The following is a 15,526-nucleotide window of genomic DNA, read 5'->3' on the forward strand; positions in this document are numbered from 1 at the left end:
TTACCACAGCGTGCAGCGGCCGCGCGCGAGCGGCCCTGCCCGCGAGCGGGCGCCTTGCTCCCCAGGCCCGCCCTCCCGCCCGCTCCCCTCAGCGTCCGCGCGCCCCGCCGCCCGCTTCCCGCCCTTGCGGGCGCCACACGCGCGCGCGCGAGCTCCGCAGCCGGGCAGGCACTTTGCACACGCTCCCTCGCTCTGCCTCGGCCTGTCACAGGCGCTTCCGGCTGGGCAGGCCGTTTGCGCGCCCTCCCCTCCCTCGCGGTCGGCGGCCGTGCCGCCTTGCACACGGGCGGGCGCTGCCGTGCCGCGCCGCGCCGCGCCCTCGCTCTCGCTCTCTGGCGGCTGGCAGTTTGCAGACGCTCCCTTGCGCCCGCCCGCCTCCAGGTGGCCCGGCCCCCACGGCGGGCGCGGCGGCCGCCCCTCAGCCCGCGCCGGCCTCCGCCGAGGACCATGGGCGATGCGCTCCTCCCGGCGCGGGGGGCTGCGCACAGGCGGCGCCGGAGGAGGTGAGGCGGCGCCGGGGTTGGCGGCGGCGGCGGCGGTGGTGGAGGGAGGGAGGGATGAGAGGGGAGGGGGAGACGACGACGACGACGACGACCGTTGCCGCGCCCAGCCCCGCCGCCGTTGCCCCCCTCAGGCCGCTGCGGCTCCGCGGGCCGTGAGGGAGAGCGGTCTCCTCAGCGCCCCCCCCCCCCCCCAGTCGCGGCCGCCGCAACTGTGCGGGGCGGGGGCCGCCCCCCGGCCACATCTTCCCCCCCCGCGGGGGAGCCGGCTGCTGCGGGGCGGGGCGGGGCCGGCGGTGGGTGCGGGTGCGGAACGGGAGCGGAGCGGGGAAGGCGGGGGGTGGGGGGGGCGGAGATCGGTGAGGCAGCCGCTTCGGTGCGGCGGGGCCCGTCCTTTGCCGCGGCCCGGCCGCCCCCGTCACCTTGCGTAACGACCTTCCGCGCCCGGCGCGGCGGGGAGCACCTCCGCGGGCGGCGGCTGCCGCCCCCCCGCCTCTGCGAGCGGAGCAGGGGCCCGGGAGGTGTCTGGGGGAGGAGGGGGGCGGCCCCGGGGAGCCCGCCGGCGGCCCCGGGGCGCCCGCCGTGTGCCTGGGCGGCGGGGGCAGCCTCCGAGGGACGGAGGAGCGCTGGCGGAGGTTTTACCCAAGCGCGGGTGGCGAGCTTTGCCGCGGGTGGGAGGATGAATCTCGGGCGAAAGTCTGTTGAAATCTGCCCCTCGCGATCCGATTTACAAGCCGCCGGTTCCACCCGATGCTGGTTTTGTTTCCTCTAAAGACTTCGTAGCCCTCGAGGAAGCGAATTTGAGAAAAAGGTTCCTGAAAACTGTCCCCTCTGTGCCAACTGTGCTTTCTGGTCTGCCATGTCTACTACTTTTCCGCCCAGAGGTGCATTGAGCTTTAGGTCGGAAATAACAACGCTCTTCATTTGTCAGGTTCAGCATTTCTTGCACATCAACATCAGGTTGTGGGGATTTATCTTTCATGAAAAGCCGTGGCTAACCTGATGTGATCACATAGGTGTGCGGACCTACATTAAACAAGAATTTGGGGGGCCGGTTTAATTGCCTCCCTTGAGTTTTAGCAACTATTTTAGGTAAACCTGCTTTTTTAGTATATTTAGGGGAAAAATAAATGTCGCTCAGTTTTGAGCAACAAAATCTTGGTAGAGGCTTTCCTCGCTGTTAACATAGGGGGTGCAGGTTCCATCTTTTCCATATACGGTATAATACAAATCTCCTCTTTGGAGTGCGTATTGCTCTTTCTGGCATTGTGGTCAGTAAACTTGGGAGAATGAATTCTTAGTTCTTGCATTAGGTCTTGATACATCAATCTCTCTTGATTACTGCAGCAAGAATAGAATACTCTTTAAATAAAGGCTCACTCTTGCGATTCATGTTATTCTAGGATACAGTCTTATTTGTCACCTTGTCCCCATGAAATAGTATGATAGCTTTTTCAACAGCATGACTCATAATCCTAAATAGAGGAATGAATTTTTACTTAGTGCTGTGCAAATGCTTTATCTCAGCAAACAGCCTTGTGTGTAGGGTGGAGGGAATGTCTGCTACTGTATCTGTTAATCTGTGTCCTCAGGAGGACAGCATTTGAAGTCCTTTGCAGGCTAGGGGTATGTCTTTACTCCCAAGGCAGTGTGGTGATCTCGGTTCTTTCAAAATACTTTTGCCATTTCATAGAAGACTGAAAAGCTTTCAGAAGAGAAGGAACCAGTTAATTCTTGTTATTTATTATTGAAACGATTTTGCCTGGAGACACTGAGTCCAATTTAGTCTGAATGGGTGATTTACCTTTTTCCTTCTTCATCTCTGTGTAATGACTCTGACTGTTCTTCATGAGAAACTCTGCTTACTGCAACACCCACAGTGCACATAATTACTGGTGGCTGTAGCAAGCCTAATAGTAGGAAAAAAAGCCTTCACCTTTATTTCTGGTGGTTTTGTTACATATAAGGTAACTTTCACTACTGCTTCCTGCTCTTTACCTGTATGAGATGATGTAGGGAATAGTTTACTCCTAAAATGGTCCATGGAGCAGTATGTTTAGCGAAAGGAATGCTTATTCTTCGTAACTTAACGTATGCAGGCTGTTTTGCATTGCTCATATAGAATATGGATTTATTTTGTACGAGCAGAATAAGGATTAAGAAAGAACATATGCTTCCTCTTTTCTGGGTGGTAAATCCATCTTGCTGTCCAGGAGGAAGCAGCTTATACAGCCTGGACTGAAAAGATGCTGAAAGACAAAGTGACTGAATATAAGAAGATCAGGTTGTTTAAGCTCCCAAAACTAAATTGCCTAAACTTAGGAAGCAGCCAGCAACACTGGGTGCAAATCATCTAAAATCCTTAATCTGCTTCATGAAGTAGAATATGGTAAAATAATGAAGTGTTCTGAATTCCTAAAATGACTTACCTTAAAATTGGAGAGCAATTGTCTTTATTCTATCTCCCTCTAACCAGATTTGCTCCCTTTCCCTTGTTTAAAAAGCAAAAAGAAGAAAGCTGTATACCATTAGCTTCTATGCTTGAGATAATATGTAGAATTTTATTAGCACTACTCATTTCCCTTCAAATTTGATTTTTTTATTATTTTTTCTCCCCTCTTGCAAGGTTATGTTTTTGGCATTGTATGCCGCTGTCATCTAACAAGTTTACTCTGCTTTTGCTTCTGTTTAATAAAATAGCTTAGTATGCAGTTTTCTTCCTCATCTTGGCTCTAAAATTTTAATAGAACTTCAGGAGTAGTTGGCATTAATTGCCCTTCACTGATACAGTAACTTGATTATTAGCTATGTGGTAGGTGTTTTGAAGGCTTGTGTGAATGCAGTGTTCATGTTTTGAGCAGATTGACATCTAAAGAAGACTAAGTGTTTCATGAAAGGATGGGAGAATTTGTTTGGTTTTATTGATGTGAAAAGCTGATAAGTGAGATTCAGTGGCAAACATTACTTTATGGTTATTTGCCAACAGATTGTCTGACTTAGTCTATGCTTAGTCTCTTAAATAGATGGTGGAAAGAAATACAATATGGTGAATATAAAAAAGGCCAGGTTCTGATAGTATTTTCATTTATGTCATGTTATTCCCAAAGCATCTGCAGAACTCTTCTGCTTAACCCTGTTTGGAACCAGAGCGGTATTCCAGCAGCAACTCTTGGTAACAGACATCGGAAGCATCTGCTGAAGGAAATGAACATGCTGCACAGTGCTAATCAGCTGGGAATCTGATGAGTGGAAACTTTCAGGAATCAAGCAGTTTTGCTATTACTGCATCTTCAATTTAAAAAAATTCTGAACTGATTGGAGTAGAATAAGGTCATCCTTTATTCCTCTCTACTTTTGCCGAGTTAGTATTTATGCATTTCTGCATTTCATATACTACATATGCACGTGCACTTAAACAAAAAGACCCTAACACCAAAATCTAAAAAATCTTTTGTCTTCCATACTTCAGAAGAAAATGTGGAATTTTGTATTTGCCTCTGTGTGTATGTGTGCACACTCAAACCCCTCTTGTTTTCCTCTTTCAGCCTCCTGTCATTGGCATACATTATTGAAGTTGTAAAGGCTTCATCATCTGTTTTGCTTTCATTTCTTGAAGAGCCCAGAGCTGTGGTCGTGGTTTAAGCCCAGCGGGCAACAAAGCACTATGAGGCCACTTGCTTACTGCTCCCCCCTCCCCGGTGGGATGGGGAGGAGAAATGCTACGAAAAGCTGCTGGGTGGAGACAAGGACAGGGAGGGATCACTCAACCAATTATGGTCATGGGCAAAAACCAGACTCAACTTGGGGGAAAAAAAAAAAAATCTATTTAATTTGTTGCCAATCAAATCAGAGTAGGATAATGAGAAATAAAACCAAATTTAAAAAAACCCCACCTTCCCCCCACCCTTCTTCCAGAGCACAACTCCACTCTCAATTTTCTCTACCTTCTCCCCACCAGCAGTGCAGGGCAACGGGGAATGGGGGTTAGAGTCAGTTCGTCACACGTTGTCTCTGCTGCCCCATCCTCTTCAGGGGCGGGACTTGCCACACTCTTCTCCTGCTCCAGCGTGGGGTCCCTCCCACGGGAGACAGTCCTCCATGAACTTCTCTAGCGTGGGTCCTTCCCCCGGGCTGCAGTTCTTCACGAACTGTTCCAGAGTGGGTCCCTTCCATGGGCTGCAGTCCTTCAGGCACAGGCTGCTCCAGTGCAGGCTTTCCCATGGAGTCATGGTCATCTTTGGGTGCAGCCACCTGCTCTGACGTGGGGTCCTCCATAGGCTGCAGGTGGAGATGTGCTCCCCTGTGGACCTCCCTGGGCTGCAGGGGGACAGCCTGCCTCACCATGGTCTTCCCCATGGGCTGCAGGGGAATCTCTGCTCCGGCGCCTGGAGCACCTCCTCCTCCTCCCTCTCACTGACCTTAGTGTCTACATAGATGTTTCTCTCACATTCCACTCCCCTCTCTGCTGCAGGTTTTCCCTTAAACATGTTATTGCAGAGGCGCCACCACCGTCGCTGATGGGCTTGGCCTTGGCCAGAGGCAGGTCCAACTTGGAGGCAGGGAAGCTTCTAGCAGATTCTTACAGAAGCCTTCCCTGTAGCCCCTCCCCTGCTACCAAAACCCTGCCACACAAACCCAATACACCTATGATATAATGAAGTATAACTTCTGTGAGGAAAAAGTCTCAGGTTGTGTTTTGATAGTGGCTTGATTTCCATCACTTCTGACGCCATCTTTTTGACTATTTGTTTGTTCACGTGTGTTGATAACTCGCATACTGTAACTCATGGCTACAAAGAGAAGGTGACTAGAGTTTTATACAAACTTGTGTTACTTCAGTGAAGGGTTTTGGATATTGACATAGGCTCTCTTAATTGGATGGTATTTGAGGAGGAGCCAGCATAATGGTGGAGAATTGGTGACCCAAGTGCTGACACAGCCTCCCAGATGTGAGGCAGCAGCTTTTTGTGACAATGCAAACTTTTATCATGGTGGCTAGTCTTACTCTTCTGTTCAAGCTGGAATAGTTCAGCTGTCTTAAGATGAATTTGTGGGGTTTTGTTCTTGCCTTCCAACAAGGAAAATTATTGTCTGCTTTAATCAGGTGAATCTTTCAAGCCCAAGGTCTATGCATGCACTCAGGCCAGGATGTAGGTCCTTTGAGGAACTTCTGCTAAAATTATGGTATTTTTGTATGTCTGGCATTTGTGTACTAGGGAGACACTGCAGTGAAAGAATAGAGAAGATTAGTTTGGGGCACAGGGATTCCCTCTTAGAGTAGCAAAGTCCTTTTCACGAGGAAAGCTTAAGTCAATGCTGCAATCCATTTGATTTATTATTTATGGTTTGTATGAGTTAAGAATCCTGTGATCCTGGCCGTTTGAGTCTCACAAGGTCCTCTTATTCCTGCTAGCTAACTGTATTTCTTCATACATCCCACAGGCATTCCAAACTATTTAACCGTGATGATTAGTCTAACCTACTGACGTTTGTTGTGCTGATTTTTATATCCTGATGAAAGCCTATAATCTTTGAAAGGTATCAACCACCTCTTTTGCCTTTGTTGTCCTTTAGACAAAGGGATTTTCATTGATTACAAGTAGCAGGCAGAACCTGATTTTACTTATATCAGTTGTTGCTCATGGGTCATGTAGTTTGTTGCATTTTTTTGTATATAAATTTTTGCCATGTAGTGTATTCCTTGTGGTTTCATTTCCCTAGAATACTTTATAACTAAAACCTTTTCTTCACTCTTGTTAGAGTTAGGTAATGAAGTTTATTGCTGCTTCTTTTCCATTGCCTGTCAAGGTTGCATTCCTCTCTTCCCTAGAAAACAGACAAGTCATACATGTACCGTGACTGGTACAGCATTTTATATAACCTGTATTGAGATCCTAGCAAAGCATTTTCAGATAGCTACTAATCAAGTAGTAGATTGGATATTAGGAAAAATTTCATCACTGAAAGGGTTGTCAAGCACTGGAACAGGCTGCCCAGGGAAGTGGTTGAGTCGTCATCCCTGGAGGTATTCAAAAGATGTGTAGATGTGGCACTTAGGCACATGGTTTAGTGGTGGACTTGGCACTGTTAGGTTTACAGTTGGACTCGATGGTCTTAAGGGTCTTTTCCAACCTAAATGATTCTGTTTCTCAGTTGTCATAAAAGGCACAAGCTGCAGTGAATTGTAATTCCTGCCTAAGGTTATGTTTCGTGATCTGGATATTTTTTGGACCTGTGACATCTCAAGATACTGAACCTTTGGATGCTACCACTTTATGTGGTAGCCCCCTTGTCTGCAATATGTACGAGTAAAGTGGATTAACACATTCTTACAGAAAATCCTTTGTTAGTACAAAGGTATCTGCATATATTCACTCAGGCAGTAGTTCTCTTGGGTTTAAAATGCTGTGTCTTATCCCTTTCCTCTTTTTTTATTGTCCCCTCCCTTGCTCTGTGTGTGTGTTTGTTCCTTTTCTGCAGAGAACTAATGCAGTTCAATGCAGCTTCAATGCAGTTTTTGGAAATTTCCCTTGAACTCTGCAGAGCATGACTATAGTATGCGTGTCATATACCTGAAAGATTATTTCAAATATTAAGGAACCACATAACTGAACTTGTATTTTCTCTGCTATTATGATCTTTTTTTGTAAAATGAAATGTAAAATGTGTTTTGATTGAAGATGGGCTATCTGAAATGTTTCATTAGTTACATAAAACTTGTCTACATAGGATACACAAGTTAAGAAAAATATACCTAACTCCTTCATTCACTGAATTTGAACATTGATATGGTATTCATAGCAAAAATTGTTCAACAAATCATCTACCTCCTAACAAGTTTTTAGCTTCCGTGAGTCTTTCTTGATAGGTCCAGTTCAAGTACAGTTTGAGCATCAATTTCTTTTTCTATACTGTAGATTAAGAAGACTGAAAATACTAGCTTTGAGTTGCTATTGAGAAATTTTTATGCTGTACTGTTGGAACTTGGTATCAGACATACCAATTAATTACTTTTTCTGAAAAGCTTGTTTAAAAAAAAACCAGAAGAAACACCCAACAAAAACAAAGAAAGAAACCTAGAACAAGTGTGACAAAGGTTTCTAACCTGTAGTTATCCAGGTTTAATGTTGTTTATTCATTCTATACCATGACATTGTAACATGAATGTATTGAATGCTGAATGAAACTGTTTCCATGACCTAACTGTAGAATGAAAGTCCCACACTGTTTCCGTGCACTGTAGTGTGAAGGCTATTTCTGCCTAAAAGAAATGCTTCCTGTACTAATGCCTCTAAAACACTACTTCAAGTAACATGAACCATGAAATAGTGAGCTGCTTCTGATGTTGGTTTGCATTGCCCATTTCTATCTAGATGTAATTAAAGCTTGCTATTTTTAATAATTAGAATAGCAATAAATACAGAAAACATAGAATCTGTCTAGAAGTATTCAGCAAACAGCAGCAACCAGATCTTCATCATCTTCAGATTCTCAGATGAGTTTTCTTTCCGTCTTGCTTTTGGCATAAATTATACATTACAATGGGCCCCCTTTTCCTAAAAGAAATATAGAGTATTATCTTGCCGTGTCTTTGTTTGTTTGTTTACCTGATCTTGGAATTTCTGAGCCACCTGGCAAAGCAGTTTTCTCCCTGAAAAAAAGAGAAGCTAAGCAGATGGATGTATTTCATGCCTAGGAAAAACCTGAAATATTCTTAACATAGAAGCTTTCACACCTATTTGGCAAACTCCTGTGTTAAAGTTAAAGGAGCTTGACAACAGCGTTCTCTGTAGGTACTAATATAATGTATGGGGATACAAACTTTCCTACCTACTTCACACACACACACAGGTGCGCAGCCTGCCACCACCCCCCCCCCCCCCCCAAAAAAAAAAAAAAAAAAAGAAATCAAGACATACCTCCAAAACCCTCTAGCATCTTGGCTTTTGAAACACTCTAACAATGCTGACAAAAATGCACTTGGCTAATGGTAGACATATAGTGGATTAGGAGATGATTTTGGTGGGAAGGAGGCCTGCAAAATGAATGGCTGTTCCTTTGATAGCAATAAGGTGCTTAAAAAACAAGTGGGCAAGCAGTGCAAGTAAGGCACCAATTTGATGCTTGGGTTCTGAAGGTCTTAGAGGCATACTTGCAAGCCGTGAGTAAGAGCAGAAAAACGACTATTTCTCAGTCTCTGCGTGTTGATGGAATTTAAGGTAGGAAATGTTAAAATACATAACTCTATTGCAGAGACTGTGGAAAAAAAAAGTTCCAGAGAGCTCAGGAAAAAATCTGAAAAAATTTTTGGTGGACTGAACAAAATGAATTGTTTGAGAGGCTTTTGAAGAACTCAAACTGCTTATCTGGAAGTCAAACTAAATTTAGAAATTGGGCATTAAATTGGAATAGACATATAGCCAAATTAGAATATGGCTTGCTTTCTCTTTAGACTTAATTAAGAATTGTCACTCCTGTATTTCGGTAGGATTTTGTCAGTGAAATCAGTATTTGTGTTTCCTGATTGGACAGAACAGGAAAAGGATGTGGAACACTGTATAGGGCAAAAAAAGACACAAAGATTTCTCAATCTTTACCACTCAGACTTCAGCCTAGGTTGTATAGGATATTTGACCAGATTATTAAAGCTATATTATTCCAATAAGTTCTTTAGCACATTGGTTTGTTTTTGTAAGTTCTTGTAAAAATGAACAGTTTCCTTCTCTGTGTTTCTCTTCCTGAAATGCAGCTTCTCAATCAGTACTATTGATCCTCCAAGAGCATGGTGAAATGCAGTATCATTCTGTTTACACTTAATGTGTATTTGTGTTATGCAGCTACTTTTCTTTTAGTAGTCTGGAAAAAAACATGCAGGAGGAGAATGCTGCAGATGCTTCCAGTGTTTTTTCTACTCAAGCCAACAGCTATTTTACTATAGATAAAATCAACCAGTTCTGAATACTTATGCTGATTTTAAGAGACTGTGATCAAGTTAAATGAATATGGTTATACTTCAAAATAAAATATTGGGTTGTTATTTCTAATATATATTTTCTTAGATAACACTTGAGTTTATTTATAAATTGGTTCTAGAAAAAAATATTGTTCTTTGTTTTGATACCATAACTTCTCTTGAAAGAGAAATATAAACTGTACTCCTTATAGATAAGATAGTAATTTGTATTTCTTGTTGGAAAAATTACCCAGATTTTTTCAGTAGCTTGGCAGTCATATATTCAAGAAATTGGATCATCAGTAAAATAAAAACTTCTTTCTTTTTTTAATGATGTGAGAGATGAAACTGAGTTGCATAAGTGTTTGATAAAGCGATTTGACACAAGTCTGAATCTAGATCTCAGTGGTTTGAGACTTCTGGGGAAGGTTATCCATCTCACTTTGTGGCCCCAGTTGTTAATCTTTATGAAATATTATTTTGAGTCTGTTAAGTGACTCCCCTTGGGTTCAGGATTGATAACCTTATAGGACTATGCATGATTCCTTTGAGGGAAGGGTTACAGTAACTTTCACCTAATCTGTGTTACCAAAATTCTCACCAAGGTAAGTTAAAGAATATTTGAGGGAGCAAGGAAGAACTTCAGGCTGGAAGATGAATAAGGTTTTCGTCTTTCTGCTGGAGTCCATTACAAATTGCTGCTTTCTATCAGCTGAAATGAAGTTCTGTGAAAATAGTACTTGCCCACTGGAAGTTTGGAATTTCAGTTCAGTAGTTGATCCATGCTGGCCTGCTTAATGTCCAGTGAGTGAGCAGTTGTTGCAACACTGTATGTTACCAGCAGTGATTCAGTGTGCCACCAGCCTATAGCGGAAGGAATGGATTTTTGTAATGATGTAGCGAGAGTTTAACTGCAGTGGGTAAAGTTCTGTACTGGTGTGGAAGGCATATTGCAGTTTACTTAAGCTCTTTTTGAGTTGATGCTATTTAAACCTCTGGCTCTGTATATTGCAACTAGTACAATGAGGCCCAAGTGTGCACTTAAACTTCCCTTTGAGGGCTGTACTGGCTGATACAGAGCAAAAGCTTGTAACAGGTTTAGCTTCTGTTCAGCTTCTATTAAAGTCCTTGTACCTTGATTCATTTCCTGACATAGTAGTTTCCATATGTACCAGTTGCATAGCTTGTGCACTGTGTAATGTTACAGAAGAATGCCAGTATTGATTAAGATACTTAGAACATGTCTAAGAACACTTTCTTACATACTGAGATATTGGCATGTATGTGGCCATATCTAGAGCAAAGAAAACAGTGAGTCTTATAAATGAAAAAAAGACACCTTTTAAAAAAAGCTGTACTTGAAAAATAGTATTATAATTTCAATATATGGGGAATACTGTTCTACATAAATCTTGCTTTTTTAGGCCTAAAAAAAGGGGACTTAGATGGAGATCTGAAGAATCTAATTTTTCAGAATTTAGGGTTAAAAAACCTGTAAATTAGCAAGGGGCTTTTTCCCTACATTTGACGTACAAATTTTCTACATACCATGTATTCAAACAACTGATTTTTTTCCCATCCACCATTAGTACTCTATTTTGTTAGAATTGTTTTGGTCTCTATTCAGACTGTTGTGTGTACCTCAAGTCTTGTTCTGTCCTTGAGTATTGTTCTCGTTGGGTATGGCAAACTTGAATTCTGTTGCCCAACTGATAATCTGGTACTTCGTAACTCAATGTTTTTGTAAAGCTGTTTCATAATTTGTAGTACCTTGGTGGTGCTTTATGGGAATGTCATTAGTCTTCCTGGTCTTCACCAAGACTGTAGTTAGGTGAAGTTTGTGCCCTCGTACCAATCTCTCCCCATTTCCTATCAGTGCGTTTATGTGGCAGCGCAGTGAAATGGCTGACGAACTCTTGTGGCTGTAAATGGCTTTCTGGTGTTTGGCTGTTCATGTTTCAGAATGACAACATTCCATAGCTGTCTTCACCTTTTGGCCATATAGGCTGGGGAAGGAGGTTGGAGAGGGATAAAGATGCTGCTTTCAGTCACAGTGCTGGCTTGGGGTGTTTGAACATCAGCCTAATTTAGAAGATTGTGTTCTTATTACTTCTTAAAATGTTAGGTTCACAGAGGGTTAATGCTCTATCCAGTGGGTCAAATAGCCCCAGTTTTATCTAGCAAATTAATGTTGGGGTTTTTTTCCAAAAAGACTTACACTATGTAAGTACTATCAGTATACATTTTTATGTTTGTTTATCCAAATGAAAAAAAAAAGATCCTTCTCATTGTATAAATTCCTGATATACAACTCAGATTTTACGCTATTGATTTTGGATGTGTACTATGAAAAGAGTTTTTAATGAAGGTGTACTCTTGCCCTTTCATAAGCTACAGAGTATTTTTAAATATGCCACCCACTCTTTAAATAACTAAAATTTGACATTTCATTAAAAAGGCTGCTGATGCAGCATTGTAGTTTGGCAGAAATTACTCTAGAAACCGTACAGTGCTCAATGCAGCCACCTTCCATATACAATGGGGATCAAGCCTGTTGCTCAGGATAAAAAAGTTTGTCCAGGCCACAAAAATGCAGGTTTAAAACCTTTTCACTGTTATTTTGTACTGACCAGCTCTGTCATCCTTGTGTTTGAGAAATGGAGGAAGAAATCTGTCAAATATTATTAGTGTACTTTTTTTTTTTCTTTTGCCAATATATTCTCACTTGGCTTGTGTGCATGGCTGAGTGCACTGCTGACAGTTGTTCAATTTATTATGGTGTTAAGGTCTTCATTTCCTTATTAAAAATTGTTTAGAATATCACATAAAGTTATACCAGTGTTTGAGTTGTAAAACTGATTTTAAATAAATAAATAGGGAAAAGTGTTAGAAATTCTCAAGAATACTGTACAACAGGTTTCAGGGACTTGGTCATACTTCTCTTTCCGTCTTGGCTTGTGTCTGTTTCCTTTCTTATCTATTTTGTGTAATTTGAAGCTTGTTTTCTTTGTTGCTGCTACCTAATTACTGCTATTACCACTGCCTCACTGCTCCACATCCTAAAAGAGTGAAGGGCTAATCATTTTGTGCTCTTTTTTCATTTGGCCTTCAGGAGCGATGCAGGCAGCATATGTATTTTCTGTTCTGCTCAGCACTGGAAACAGCCTTCCACTAGACGTTGAAGACTTTGGTGAATATAATAATCTCTTATTCAGCAGATGTGTTAAAATTCAGGTATCTCTTGATTCTAAGTATGCTTATTTTGGGTTTGGGGTTTTTTTGTTGTTGGTCAAGCTGGATTTCAGTTATGTGCAAGAAGTGTTTCGGGAATCCTCTGTTGTGCTCGGAAAAAAGTAAAATCTCCTTCTTAATCCAGATATCCAAAAGGCTTTTTCCTTTTTTCTCCAAACATCTCATCTTCAAGGATGAGATTTCACCATATGACTTGAAATTTTTTCACAGACATTACATTTAAGCTTTACCTCATGCATTCCTTCCAATCCCCCAAAGTTTACTTCTGAGATTCTTTCTCATGTTTGTGTAACCTGTTTCTTTATTAAATCATTTAGGAAGTGTGCTTATTTACTGAACTCATTGACTTTCAGAATTGGACTAAACCAGAACTCATCCCACCCCACCCACCGTACAAACCTGGACGGATTTTTTGTTTCTGTACAATTAAGTCAAAGTTGAAGTCTCTGAATGGTATATGCACAAGTTGTGCTGAATCTTTGTTATAATCAACTAATAATAGATACAAGATGAACTAGAACCTTTCTGTTGGACTGCTCACCACCTAATTATCAAAACAGATTATTTCAAGCAAGGATTGAATGCCTTCAGAAGGCCAGTTGATCTTGCATCTTTTTCTTTGTCACATCAATAACTCTTTCACGCAGATCCTCTTTCTTGTCTTTTTTCTGATCTGGCTTTTTCAACTTAACTTCAAGCAACTGTCTGTAATGATTGAGGCCATTTTTACTGAAGGTCTGACTCTCTGCCTGTGTTGCACGAACTTTGAATCTACAGAAAATGAAAGTAGCACATTGAAGAGGTGAGTAATCGCTGAGTGGCCTGTAGTTTATCTGGATCTGCAGATTTTTTTTTCCCTGGGGGTTATTTCTACCAGAATTTACTTCCATTTTTTTGCTAATCTAGTCAATATGTTATTGCAATAACCTATTTGGCTTGATTATTCTAGATGTTTGTATAAGAATCTCTTCTAAGGCTATTATTATATGCCCCCCCCCCAAAAGCGTGAAAATATTACAGAGAAAATGTAAGTTTGCTACTTTTAAATTGTCTCAGTCATCTGTTAGAATGTAGGAGAGCTGAGCAGAGCAAGGCATCAAATAAATCTGAATTTAGACAACTTTTTAAATACTACCTTCTGAAATTTCTGATAAGTCAATGCTAGCTATTTTCTTTTTGTAATTAAGCTGCTTCTTTTCTAAGGGGGCTTTTTTGAGTTCCTCTTTGAACTTCCATTGTATCCAGATTTTAGGTGTCTAATTTGGAATTGTGAATGTCATAGCAACTAGATACTTGCAGCCATGAAGCAGTAGTTGGTTTTGCTTTTATTTTTTCAACTAAATGAAGGAAAACCCCTTCCAATTCTAAAGAATCTTGCAGGATGAGAGGTGGAGGGAGATCTGGTAGTAGTGCTGGTAAAGTTGTTCTTAAGGAGTCATTAAATTAACTGGTTGGGTACTGCTGTCTTTAAGGTAAAGCAGACTTGAGTATGAAAAGCAGCAGTAATGCAGTTAATGGGAGAGAGGTTAGGAGTTAAATGAAACCTCACCTATGGGAAAAACAACTTAGTTGCTCAACTGTCTTGATGATCAGATATTTTCTCCAGTTTGGAAAATAAAGTCACTCAAAAGTCATATGTTAAAATAACTATGCAATAATAGTTTTGCATTTAAATAGATATTATAGGAGCATAGAGATGATTTCCAAACCACTCTTCAGACTTAAACCTCAAGTCATGTGTTGACTCCAAACTGTAAGATATATCTCTTCTCAGCATTAAAACAGCAGCCTAAGCTGGAGTAAAGCCTGGAAGCTACTGAGTGATACAAAGCTGCAGAAAGAAATACCACATCCCTCTGAAATACGGAGGGAAATGTTGAAAAAAATATATTCTTTCCTTTTTTCAGGCTATTAGCGTGAACAATTCCTCTCTCTAAGACCAGACCTAATGAACTTGAGTGACTGACTACTGTTGGGTTTTGTTTTTTCCCCCCTCTAATTAGAGATACTATTATATTCTGCATGCATGTGGCTCAAATACAGTGTTATCTAATTTCTGCAGTGGAACGTAGGTGTAAGCCAGTAGGCTAAGATACAATACAGAGGTAGGATAGCCTATGTTGGATCCCCACGGTTGTGGCTTACAAAGCAAATGGACTGCTCCGGATGTTGAAATGTGCTAAGATAATGCCTTAAATAGTTATCTGCAGGTTATCTGTCAAATCCTGGCTGTTACAAAAATAAATCAATGTAGCCCAGTGATACAGAGTTTAAAAGAGAAAGGCTTTTTGTACCAACTTGTCTTTTAAAGATGTGTTTTCCAGCACATTTCCCCAGTGAGTAGAAAGGAATGAGTATTTTCATAATATCAGAAAATCTGTTCCTCTGTCTCTCTGCCTATCTTTTTCTCTTCATTAGCTATGACTAAACAGTAAAGAAATCCATTCAGCTGTGGTAGTATCAGTAGAGTGGTCTCTCTTTTCCTCTCTGCTAGTACTACAGTACTGTTTCAAGACCATTTAAATTCTGCTCAGAGTTTTAAGTGATCTTTTTGGCAGCCTCATATGCATTTACATTAACTGCTGGATTGCAATAATTTTCAAATGGATTGTCTGAAAGTGGATTTTTTTGGGGTACATATTTATAGATGAGTATTCATGTCTTAGAGTTGTGGGGTTTTTTTTACATCTTGTGCATTCACCTGGCTAACATTAACTTGGTTCTAGGAAGATACTTCCTGATGTAGGCTGGGAGGATGGATGCCAAGCCTGCCCTGGAGGTCCAGAAGAAAATCAGCAAGCAGAAATTATTCCATTGGGCT

At 41.7% G+C, this 15,526-nt stretch overlaps 1 protein-coding gene across 3 annotated transcripts in view; it reads left to right on the forward strand.

Annotated features, from left to right (window-relative positions):
• Positions 1-293: 293 nt before the first annotated feature.
• MGAT5 (alpha-1,6-mannosylglycoprotein 6-beta-N-acetylglucosaminyltransferase) overlaps positions 294-15,526 on the forward strand; it is a 135,717-nt gene continuing 120,484 nt past the window's right edge. For 2 of the 3 annotated variants that reach the window (XM_049803163.1, XM_049803147.1), the window contains exon 1: positions 294-503. The gene's annotated coding sequence lies outside the window, so the exon portion shown is untranslated. Of the gene's footprint in view, positions 504-13,058; positions 13,508-15,526 lie in introns of all 3 variants that reach the window. The other variant, XM_049803154.1, reaches the window with a different exon arrangement.

This window comes from Accipiter gentilis, chromosome 1, assembly GCF_929443795.1.
Source record: "Accipiter gentilis chromosome 1, bAccGen1.1, whole genome shotgun sequence".
Classification (NCBI taxonomy): Eukaryota; Metazoa; Chordata; class Aves; order Accipitriformes; family Accipitridae; genus Astur; species Astur gentilis.